Below are 13,140 nucleotides of genomic sequence, written 5' to 3' on the forward strand. Positions count from 1 at the left end.
GACTAACACAACTACCCCTCTGAGAACATATTCCTCTAAAGTGGCTACTGCTTTGAGGCGCTAAGGAGTCTGAAGCGAAGCATCCCAAAATTGAAGCACATGGAACAATTAAATACAAGGGTGGTGCTGTTCTTTTGGAAACCTTCCCTGCCTGACAGAGGTGGCATGACAAACAGTGACTGAGACAGAGATGACAGAGTATATCTATCTGTACAATGGGGCAGAGGGCCCAGTGGCTGATGCACAAGGCTGTTCAAGGAAAAAGGAGTTAGGTCGCTGTACTATCCTCTTTGAAAAACGCTCATTTTTTATTTACAGGCAGCACTTTGGCCAAGAAAGAAAAACATTACAAACATTACAAATGGATGCATCCAGACCCACGCAGTATGAGGCACAAACATTTGGTCAAGAAAATACATTCCAGTCAGCGTCGTTACATCTGGAAAGCCTGGTATGTGCATGGCAGTTGTGCAGAGGGCTTGTCGGTAAGGCCCAGCTTTGGGCAGTTCTATCCTTTGCTACCGTGAGTATCTGGAACAAGGCAACACACCATGCCGGAGCAGATGGCGGCAGCACGTTGCCAAAGACACAAGGGCTTCATTACCCCCTATCTAATCAACTTATCTGTAAGTAGACGACTTGCCCAGCATTGCCTGGGGCCTTCAGGGGAGGAAGCTGGTGGCGTGGAGGGGGAGGGGTACAGGAGTCAGGGCAGGGCCTTGGTTATATGGGGGGCGGGGTAGGACAGGAGGGTGGGGCCATAAGGGGGTGTGAGTGAGGGCTGTGAAGTGAGGAGGGAGTGGGGCGATCATTTTGTGGGGCCTTTACTCACCCTCCTAGTCTCCCCCTGGTTTCCAGGGGCCTTCAGTCTCCCCACCCAATCCACGCAGTTGCCAGAGCCCCCCCCCCCCCACACACACACACAGTGTAACGAAGCCTCACACCACCTGTCTGCTGGGTGAGTAAATGTCATCCCCACCCCCATGGCACAGACAGGCAAAGAGGGGACATCTCCAAGTTTCCACAGCAAACAAAGGAGCAGAACCAGCACAAACTCAGGACCACCTGACCCCGCCGAGAGCTCTGCCCTCCTTACTGCACTGCCTCTGAGCCTCCTGTCATGGCACCGGCTCCCCAGACCTCAGAGGGGTGGGTGCACTTTGCTAGGAGCCCTGTAGTGACTCCTTCCCCAGCACTAGCTGGTAGGGATGCAGCAGACTGAGTCAGGGGGCATGGGAGAGGGTATCTGTGACAGACTTAGGACCGGACTGACAGCTCTGGAGGAAGGTTGGCCCGTGATGGTGAGGACTGAGCTAGGAGGCCCTTTTCTGGGAGTGAGCCATAGGGGCAACACAGGGAGTCCCAAAGGGTGTGTCTAGAAAACAAACAAAAAGTAAATTAGAGGGGAGTCAAGAAGGACCCAAATGTGTCCTGCTTATCAGATAAACACAGAGGCTCTCCGGCACTAGCAGGCTTCCAACGGAGAGCGACAGTGTCTTTCTAGAAAGACGGGCTCTGGCTCAACCAGATGGCTTAGTAAAACCCTGGATTTTCCTTGTTTCCCATTTTACGAAGGGGACTAGATTTACCCTCGTCCAATCCTCTGGAATCTCTCCTACCCTTCCATGAGTTTTCAAACGTAATTGCTAATGTGCAGGTATTACCTCAGTTGGCTCATGGAGTATTCTAGGCTGTATTTCATCAGGCCGTGCTGACCTGAAAACATTTACTTGTCTAAATAATTTTTAACTTTCTCTTGCTCCTTTAGCCTCGGAGCCTCTCTCATTTCCACAGGGGTTTGTTATTTTAGATGTCCAAAGGCTATGAATCTTTTTACTGAAAATCAAAACATATAGCACATCTGGCATTTCTACATGTTTGGATATTATTTCCCCCTCTCCCTCATTGAGCAATGGGCTTACTCTATCCTTGTCTTCCTCTTGCTACTAATGTATTGGTTTTTCTTTTTACCCTTTACGGATCTAGCTGGTTTAATCTCATTTTGTGCCTAGGCCTTTTGAGTTTTGGTCCCTTACACTGGGGGTGTTTTTATGTATTTATCCTTTTTAATATGATCTAGCTTCCACTTTGCATAGGACTCTTTGGGTGCGTCTACACAGCAAAGCTATTTCAGAATAACGGCTGATATTCTGAAATAACTGTGCAAGAGTCTACACAGCAATTCCGTTATTTTGAAACAAGACGGTTTATTCTGACTTCTGTAAACCTGATTCTACAAAGAATAATGCCTAATCCAAAATAACTATTTTGAAATAAAGCATGTGTAGCCGCTCCACTTCTGTTATTTCGAAATAGAATAGCTCTGGGGAGGGGCTAAGTTATTTCTCCTGGGGCTCTACATTGAGATAACCCATCTACATTAGACAAACCTGCCTAGGACTAATTTTGAGCCCTCCCTGCTGTGTAGACATGCTATTTCAAAATAACTATTCTAGAATAGCATGTTCAGTGTAGACGTAGCCTTTGGCTTTTCAGCTCCTAGTTAAACCAGGCTGGTCTTTTGCCATACTTCCTATCTTTCCTACACATTGGGGTGGGTTGCTCATGTGCCCTTAATGTTTTTTTGAAAAACTGCCAACACTCTCAAACTGGTCCCCCCACCCCCACCCCCACCCTCTCAGACTTGCAATGGGATCTTACCTACCAACTCCCTGAGTTTGCTAAAATCTGCCTTCTTGAAATCCATCATAGTCCTTTCCGACCTTTTCAGCAGCGAATCTGTGAGCTGGCTGGCAGGTGCGGTACTTAGATTTCACTCCACATATCTCATGCTCCTTGTGTCTACATGAGGTTCCGGGCACCTTACAGCAATGAATGAAACTCTGCAATGAAAATAGTTCCATGCAACACGCTGATTGGCCACATTTGCAATTCATGGCTTCTCTCATGACATCGCAGCTAAATCCTCTCCCTATAAACCCTCCGACAGAGGAAAGATTTGCCAGCGTCCACGTGGTGAGGGTTGACAACTGTAATGGGCTTTTGCTCAGCACAGCTTCTTTTGGTGTCACTTGGTAAGGGCCAAATAGCGCTTGGAAGATCACATAATAAACCAGCAGCTACCGACAGAGCAAGCACGTAGCTGGTCAAACTAAGGCTTTGCAGCTCTGCAGAAACGAGATCTTCATCTGCCCCACCCCACTCCAGAAATGGGACCTGCCCACTGGTAATGATCATAGGTCACAATGGAGCCAGGCCACATTTTCTGCCAGTTCTTAGCGGAGGCTCGGTTTTTGTGGGTGGGAAGTGCAGGAAAAATCTTTTAACCGTAATTATTTGCGTACTTACTGCACTTGCCACTGTATAGGCCAGGGACTGAAGTCCTGTCCCAGCCCCTATCCATAGTAAACATGAATTCTTCCGAATTTCTCACAGCATTAGTGTCAGACAGGCACATGCCGTTTGGATAACTGTGATTATAGCATTCAATTTTCTGATTCAATTAACGGCTTGATTAATAAAACACTATTCCCATTTCATAATGAGATTAATGAGACCCCTCATTCAGAAGTCGTTATCTCACCTAATAACGACCTCTCTGATTACTCTACCTCCTTGCGTGAAGTTACAGATATTAATGAAAATAAAATAAATATAGCTCAGAGCACCTGTACATTTATTCTCCTGCTGGAATGAAGCTGATGCAGATAGGTTCCCTTTTAAGAATTTCTCGAGAGTGATTAAATAATTGGATTCTCCTCAGGCAGAATTTTCACATTTTTTAAAGATGACATTTTTGAAATATTTGATGATAAAATATTTATTAAGCCCTGTATGTATATTTTCAAGACATCTGTTTCTACTTTGACTCTTTGAATGTAATTTCACCAGAAATAATTTATATTTGCACGCTGTGCTGATTTTTTTAAATGCCTGCAAGCATTTATAAATACACACACACACGAAATTCCTGATTTGGATACCCATAGTGCTAGTGCCGTGATTTCTGATATATGAACAAACATTGCCATTCACCATGTAGGTAATATAGTTTATTAAGTCTCTTGGACTGGTTTGGCTGCTTGTAATTTTATTTCAGTATAATATAGTCTTTAACACTGTACAAGCTAAAATTTTGGGGTTTTTTAAATTATAGAATAAAATGATTAAAAAAAACAGGTTCAGAGATTTAATTCACTGGTAGAGATTAAGGCAAAATCACAGGTGGGGGGTCTAAGAGGCAGGGGAAGGCATGGCCCCACCTCTACTCCTATTGTCCCCCCAGCATGGCTCCTCAGCTTCATCCATGCTGAGGGGCTGGAGCTGAGGCAGCTCATGTGGGGGGCCTAAAGGCCTGCCCCTGTGGTGGTGGGGGGGGGAGGCTTGGCTCCTGTGAAGGGCGGGGCCATTGGAAGAAGGGGCGGGGCTAGCCTCCCCAGTGCTCATGGGCAAAATGTACTTGCATTACTCTAGCTACAACAATCAGTGCGGATCTCAGAATTGTCACTGGTGCTTCAGTATTCGTGGAAAAGGTCTTGTGTCATCAGCAGAGTACATCGGAATGTGCACCGATCGTCGTAATCTGGGAGGAATAATGCGCGCTTTAAGAAGGTGCAAAGTCTCTGGTAATGGACAAGTTCCTCCAAGAATTTCCAATTTTGGAGTAAGATGTGGAAGGAAATTACAAATCGCAATTTCTTACTAGGGCCAGGGCTCTCCATGTTGACAGCCACCGGCCTAGGTAAGTGGTCCTCCTGCCTCAAACCCCTCCCCCAGCTCTCAGCTGCAGTGCCAGATTGGGGTGGGGGTGGGGGTGGGGGGGTGGAAGGTGCTAGCCAGCAGCCCTACCACCCAAACAGAGCAACACTGGGGACCAGGGCCAGGCCACGCAGTTCCAGCCCCTCCCCCTGTAGGGCACTGCAGCCCTCCCCCAGGAATCATGGGGGGCAGGTGTGGGAGCAACTGCAGAACTGTATATGCCACCACCTACCTCCCAGCCCCTTGGCCAGAACACCCCACCCCTGCTCTTACTCTAGCACCCAAAGTCCCTGGCCTGAACCCCCCCCCAACCCAACGCCCTGCTTCCTGCACCCCAAACTACCTACCTTGAAGCCCCCAACTCTTGTGCACACTCCCCGCTCTCAGTCCCCTGCCCTGAAGGACTCAAGCAACACCGTGTAAGTCTCCTAGTTGAATAGAATCAATCTTATAAAACAGGTGGGTTGAAGGACACTACTACAATTCAATTCAATGTTTTATAAATATACTACTAAATTCATTGTGGTAGATTTATCAGTTTCCCGTCAGCCTCCAAATACACCTTATATTTCTATAGTTCCTTTCTTCCAGTGTCACAATGAAAAACTGGCCAGCAAAACAGGTAGAAAGTTCTCTCTCAACCTGCAGAGCTTTCAATGCACAATAATCTTATCTTCAGGAAAGTTCAAAAAAATATTGCTCCAGAGTAATCAATACAGCAGTATGTGCTACCTTTCAGTTCTGCTTAATTTGTCATTTGCCTTTTTATGGGAAATAGAAGGTCACCTAAAGGTTAAAAAAATCTCACTCATGAGACATGGCAAATATCTGATACACATGGAGCTAAGATTATGTTGTTTGGACGAAGAGATTACGATGAAGACTTAATTGAATGAAGTTTGCCTAGGGGAGGCAGCAGTGTGACAGGAGTTTTTTTGCCAGCTGTCAAGCTCTGAGACCCCTCAGAGTGAATCAGGTCAACATGATCGGCAGAAAGCTATGAAAAGATGACACTGCAGAAGCATGAAAATATGGGCTCACCTATAAATAAAAATGCTGAGAATCCTGAAGAGCGGATGGAAATTAGAGGTGACTCTTCTGCTGATACCAGAGAAGACACCTGCCAAAACCAAGAGAATAAAACTCTAAAACTCAAACTGCAGGTTTAGGGCCTACATAATAGCCTGTGTCCCAGAGAACTAGACATTGGTTCTCAACACCTCTGAAGTCATAGGTCTAAAGTGGTGAGTAAATTAGCTTCTCCGCTTTGAATTGTCCTTAGAATATGTGCTAACTACTTGTGTTAAACAATCTCTTGTACCTTGTGTTTAGCTGCGACACTTGGAGTACCTTTCCCAGACAGAAAAGTAGCTCCGTGTAACCTCAAAGTTTCTATCTCTCACCAGTCGATATTACCTCACCCTCTTATCCATTCACTACAGTCCCCAACACCATTTTCTGGATGTTCCAGCCATCTATTTAACTAAAGTCGTCTTAGAAGTTGTTAACTCCTCCATAGACAGCGAGTCCTAGAGAGTCCCCAGGAATTCTCACAGAAGCAGGTAGTGAGTTGGCAGGAGGCCAGGAGAGCAAATGAAAACAGAATAGGGGCTTTTGAATTGGAAGCAGCTGCCCTTTGTTCCTGTTTCATGGCCAGACCCCTGGAAAGGCCTGTAAGAAGCCAGGGAGCCAGGCATGGAGAATCCAGCAACATCCACATCTGGGGAAGGACTAAGTCTTGAAACGAAGGATGCGTGAGTAGAACAGGGAATGTTTAGTCAGACGTGATCAGGTTATTTTCCTTATTTTTGGCTTTGTTGGACTTCTGTGCTGAGCACACTTAACTACCCTTTTACACTAACTTTCCAAGCCGAATCCCAGAATAAGCAATGCTCTGGGTTTAATTGCTCTGCAACACCTCCCAAACAAGCAATGTTCCTCCCAATGTGGTTTTTTTTTTCATTTAAAACACAATCACCCTTTTAAGATTGTGATCTGATTTCAGTGTCCTAGAAGGCGGGAAGTTCTGAATGCATGTGCAGAAGACTGCAAGGCCAAGCTTCTAAGAGAATCTAAAGTTCCATTTTTATCAGATCTCAGCAGCTGGGGTTGAAGCCCTCTCCAGAGGAGAGGTTAAAAGACCTTGAGGGTACCTTACAGGAAAACATTCCCAGGAGCACCTTCCTAAGTGATCAAAGGGGTTTTGCATTTGGATGGAGCAGTGATACCAATCCAAGGCCAGGGAATCGGTGACCTTGGGTTGTTTTACCCTGCCACTAAAGGCTTGTGTTATTTTTAAAGTCTCTTGCGTGTCCCTTCTTTCTGCACTCAAAGTGCCAGAGTGGGCAACAGCCTTGACAAACATTTTCAGAGATGATCCAAAGCTATTTTTGTAACACTTAATATTTTATGACAAATCCCAATACATTTAACACCTCCTACAAATCCCAGCAGAGCCAGGTTTGACAATACATTGGCTCATAGATGAGGAACTTTCAAAGGGGCATTTTATTATTTCCACTTAAAAAGTCAAATTCTCTCTTGGTTATGATGTGCCAAATTGGTCAGAAATGGGAGCTCAGAATTGGGGATTAACACAGATTTCAGCTCTTTTCTCTGATTTCCAATGGGTGCGTAGAATAGCCTCTGATAATAATTTACTTGCATAATCAGAAATCTGAGCCAAGTCACGTGCCCAGTTGTGGGGAAAACTCCCCTTTCTGTAAAATTCACAGGAGCAGGTTTTTGCTTGGCAGTTGGTTTGTGTTCTCATTCCGCCGCAGAGGCTGCTTCACGGGTGGGCATTGACGGAAGCAGTAGGCCTCAAAGCAAGTGCTTGTCGGGGGTGCGTTGGAGGAGACGGTGTAGAGTCGCAATATATGTTAATGTTTAGGGCTACATCATACTGCTCTTCTGGAAGGCGTGGGGTAGGGAAGAGGAGATTATGTAGCCTAAAATGGTGAGTGGGATATGGACAGTGCCCACACGCACGTGCAAGTCGCACTGGAGATGAACATTCACTATGTTTTCCTCCACCACAGTCCAGGAGGCACGAAGGTTTTCAAAGGCGTAACATGCCCAGGCAACATCCCTGAGGCAGGCACCTTATCAGCATCCCCTGGCCAGCCCAGCCTCTGTGCTCTGTAGAGTGGTTATTGTTATGGTGCCCATTATCCTGGGCACAGCACACTCCAAGCGAGAGGCTGGCCCACCCCAAGGTACTGACAGCTTATGCCAGAGGTGTTGCATGCTTTCTGCGGTGAGGGCCAAATTACCCATTGGGTTAAAATCCACAGGCCAAGTGTGAAAATTACACAAGCAAGAGACATGTTGTGTCACCCTAGCAGAATGGGCCTCATTAGCTAGTAGAGTTCAATGCCTTATTTAAACACCATTTTTCACATCTGAAACCTTCCATCCACTTTCTATTAAACACACCCCTCCATGCAGTCCTCACTCCCCCACCTAGCCATTGCTACCTGCATGGTTCATGGAGTTGATGAGCAAGTCTGAATGCACAGGTGCTAATGACTCCACAAAGGGCAACATCATGTAGATACTCTGGGCCCGATTCTCCAACTAGTAGCATCTGATCCGTTCTCCATATCAGCACTCTTCTGCATTAGTAAATAATCCAGTGGACTTTTTGGTCTTGAAATCACGCTTTGCACCGATCTCCTATTGCTAACAGATCAGAGATGTGATCGGCCATCAAGGTCTGAGCGCAGAATTGTGACCCCAATCTTTTAGTACAACCCTACTGGATTCCATCCCAGGCAATTTTCCAAGCAATTAATCAACATTTCAGGTTGCTCAACAGTGCAGATCCATCGAGTACCAGGGGACTGATTGTTGTATCTTATTTCAGAATGCTTGTTATTGCCTGTTTAAAAAAAATTAACAGATCACAATGAATATACTACAATATTAAGGAATTTTGGTACTGTTCATGTACAGCATATTTTCGCCTTTTCCCTAGAGCCAATTCTTCCAGTCCTGTGTGTTACTTTTGGTGCTCTTTTCTGAATTTATCAGCCTCTTTCTAGTTGAAATGCCCAGACCCGAACACCTTGTATTTTGACCTTCACTATGAAAGGTTTGAAACAGATTCATTCCCCCCCCCCCCCCAAAAAGCCATGGGACTGTAACAACTCATCCGTGCAGCAAAAGAAAAGCCATCAGGTTTGCTCGGCATGACTTGCTGCTTATAAACCAAATGTTGTTTATTTCTTATTGATGTTAGATACTGTATTTTATTCACCTCTCCTTACTCTAACAGCCAATACCTCCAGACAGAATAGGTCTATGGCCATAGCCACAATGGATGGTATGTAGATCGTGCTACCGTTCCCTGCCAACCATTGCACCATGCTGAGGAATACACTTATATTCGGCTCTTGTACACTCTGTTTGTGATCCATCATCAGCAGAGACTTCACAAAACAGGAGCACATCCGATTTCATGCTCCCAGTCTGTAGCTGGCAGCGATGTGCCCACAAACACACAAGCTATTTGCTTGTTTCCAAATGCAGTTTTAACTATGGTCTTTCAAGATACCTATCACCAGGATAGCTATGGACCTGATTTTCCAAGATACTTATTCATAGACCTTACTTTAAGCAGTAAATATTTCTGTTCTGTATTTGGAAAAGAGACACGATGTGCTCAGATCCCAGGAGGAGGAGGAACTACTTTCCACTTCATTAGTAATCACCGAGTAGAGATGAATTTGTTCAAAGAGCAGGCTAAGATAGACAACACCCAAGAGTTGCAAAAGAGTTGGCTGGGGAGAAGTCTGGCCCACTGACATTGATTTTAATAAGTTTTGTGCAAATACTCAAAAAATGGAAAGCAGGATGACCCAAGTAATTATAGCCTAGTTAGCCTGATAGCTGGGCAAAGTAATGGAAGAGCCTGTACAAGGTGTTACATTTGATCTTCAGCAAGACTTTTGACGCAGAACCACAAGACATTCAGATAAGAAATGTGGGCTTGGTAGATGTATCATTAAATGGAGATAGAATTAAACAAGCACAAAGTAACTATTAATGGAATGATGTCAGTCTGGAGGGAGCGCTCAAGGAGGACCCACAGAGATCTGTTCTGGATCCAGAACATCTTTATTAGTGAGCTGTATATAGGAATCAAAGCATACTGACAAAGCCAAAGGATTTTCCAACACTCTGGCTAGAGATAGAGCTAAAATTCAGAGGGAGCCTGATCAATTGGAGAACTGGGTTATAGACAACAAAATGAAATTCAACACAGGCAAATGTGAGGTGCTACACTTAGGGAAGAAAAATCAAATGGAAAAAAAATCCCACACAAAATGAGGGAATAACTTGTTTGGCAGCAACACTGCTGAAAAGAATCTGTGAGTTTTGGTGGATCCCAAACTCCGCCTGAGCCAGCAATGTGATGTTGTTACACAAAAAGCAAATGCAATTTTAGGTTGCACTAAAAGAGGCTTTATTCAGCATTGGCTGGGCCACAACTGGAGGACGGGGTCAAATTTTGGTCTAAAATTTGACATGGTTTTATTTTTTTAATGCACTTTTTTTTTTACTTCTACATTTGTAAGTTCAACTTCCATGATAGAGATTGCAGTGCAGTACCTGTATTATGAGAACTGAAAAATACTATTTTTACAGTGCAAATAATTATAATCAAATAAATGTAAAATAAGTGTTGTACACTTTGTATTGTGTGGTAATTGAAAATCAATTTAAATAAATGCTATTTTCTTATTATTTGACAGTGTGATTAATTGAAAGATTACTCACACAATTAATCAGCTCTGGAAGGGGTTGAAGATTATTATAAGTGCCTTCTGAGATCTCAGGAGCTGGTTTTAATTTTGAACTCACCCTCGCCATGAATATTCAGTTTAATTGTCCAGGAAGTGATCGATCCCTGAAACAATGTCTCGATTGTCTATAATATTAGTCAACTCCCTGACTGCTTTGGTGCTTCAAATAGCTGCAAAAGGTCCATATTTCATGCGTTTATTACACCGTGTGCCTCTTTCTAAACATATCTTCTGTTGGGATAGGACTTGTGCTTGTAGGCTAGAATTCGTCACTCTTAGCTTAGGAGTTCTTTTTTGCCCTTGGGTTTTTATGGTAATGACTGTAGCACTCATGCTGCAGAAGTTAATCACTTCTAAGATAGCTTCATATTTCTCCAAGTTTGACAAGTTGCTCTTAGAACTTTAGCTACAAGTCAGTCTGAGGTTGTGAGACAGAAACACTCTGGAAGATGTTTATACATTAATCCCAAAACCATCCTGTCTGATATTTTCTGAGGTATAAATCATGCATGAAATATAGCTAGAACCCTTTCACAGTCATGTTTGTGACTTTCTTCACTAAAAGGAAAGGGTTTACAGATTAATTTATGCTGTGGGGGAAGCAGACAAAACATAAAAGCTATCTGGATGTCTCCAGTTTCTTTATGGAGATTGTTTGCAATTCAAAAGTTTATAAAATGCTGACAGTCTTTCTATTGTGAAGGTTTGTCAAAACTGAAGTTTACTGAGGCACTTAAGAGTGATATATTGAGGAAACTGATCCTGCAGCCTTTGTTGCAGTTCCTTCTGTTTCTACTCTTAGTTAGCTCTGTGGATGACAGGAAGGGCTTTAGGATGCCACCGCCCCTTAATTCCTCACAATCGTCCAAACCCGAGCAGTTCTTACTCATAAACATTCAGAGAGGTCAGTAAAAACTGACTAAGACCCTCAGCATTCTGCTCAAGGTTAACAGTGACAGCAATTCTATTTCTACCTTCACGTTGGCTAAACTACTTTCACCTTCACTTCGTGTCCATCCATATGGCACTGAGTTTGCTATGCCTGACTCATCATCAGGACCCTTACATATGCTGAATTCTCCATGAGTAAGTCCTACTGAGATTTCCTAAGAAAGGGCTGGAAGAGCAAGTTATCTTCACTTTTTATTCTAGGACATATACTGCTTTCTGATGCATGAAGTACCACTCTGACCGTACATGGGAGGCAGTCACTGAGTTAAAGATGACTCACTCACTCCATGCTGTATTGGAAACTTACAAGAATTCCTGCTGTGAATCGATTCATACTATTGTTCTACAAACAGACCTTCCGCTCATGCGGAGAGCGGATTTATATCATGCCATATCGGGAGCTGGCTCTCACACTGTCACTTTGACCGATTACCAACATAATGTACTGACACCATGGATTCCAAACAGTGTCGCTTGCCTGTCTGATCCCTCTGTGCTCAAATCAAACAAAGCCCGTGACAGAGTGGGTTTCTGATACACCGGTATCCTTCATGGCTGTATACAATTTAGAGATATTTATGGTCATTTAGGCACTAAGATTTGTAGACTTTCAAGAAATCCTGGCGTAAGATAGAATCTAAACAAGTCTGCATCAATGTGAACCTCAATCTTTGTCAATAGAAATTAAATGACTGGACTCAATCCTGAAGAAAAAGGTTGTTAGCTAGACACGGATAGCGTACATTCTGCTGCCAAATATCAAGTAGGAACAATTCAGATCTTACTTTCTTGGAGACCTGCCAATAAAATTGCATCAAAACATCAGAGTAAATTAAAATCAAAATAAGTAAACATCAGAATGAGTTAAAAATCTAAGTGAGTTATCATTAATGGCTTTCAACCTTCAGTTTAGCTTTTTCTTCAGAAATAAGTATAAACTTGGAAACTTTACAGGAAACTAAGTGAATGTGAACCTAATCCTCTGAGACCAGCTTCAAATTTCAGCTCTATCAATCTGTCTCTTTCTGTACAATAATGGAAAATGACTAAGATGAAGAACACAGAATCTATAATGATTTCCTTTATTTCTCACATACACAAGAAATATTAAAGAGTAGAAGTGTCCTCAGTATCAAAGGATGCTGTAAATAAGATAATTTCCAAGATTGCCAAGTTCTTTATTTTCACTGCACATTTTAATTGAAAATAGGGTTTTACCTTCAAAAAATTCATTATAGTGATTTGCATTTTTTCTGGCCCAGTCTCTAGGTTCATCCATGGCACACAATCAAACAAGTGTACAAGGTATGGGGTGCAGAGCCGCAGAGACAGGTCAAATCTAGTCTTCCATTGGAATCAACTGTAATGAATCAAACCCTCAGGCCTGAAAATACCCCCGTGGATGTAGATCCAGTTTGGACTCAAATCTAGAAGTGACCAGTATTTCACCTCTGATTTGAATATGGATGAATTCTTGTGAGAATGCCTATTCCCACAGATATTTGGCCCAAGATGGCAGAAATCAAAATTAACGGATCAAGATTTTCACCATTCAAAATGGTGATCTCAAGGTACGTCCACCAGTGTTCCCTCTAATCTTTGCCATCCGTGTGCAGAATAATTTTACCTGCATTGAGGCATGTGCGAATGTGCACCACCA

Source organism: Pelodiscus sinensis, chromosome 22 (genome assembly GCF_049634645.1).
Source record: "Pelodiscus sinensis isolate JC-2024 chromosome 22, ASM4963464v1, whole genome shotgun sequence".
Lineage (NCBI taxonomy): Eukaryota > Metazoa > Chordata > Testudines > Trionychidae > Pelodiscus > Pelodiscus sinensis.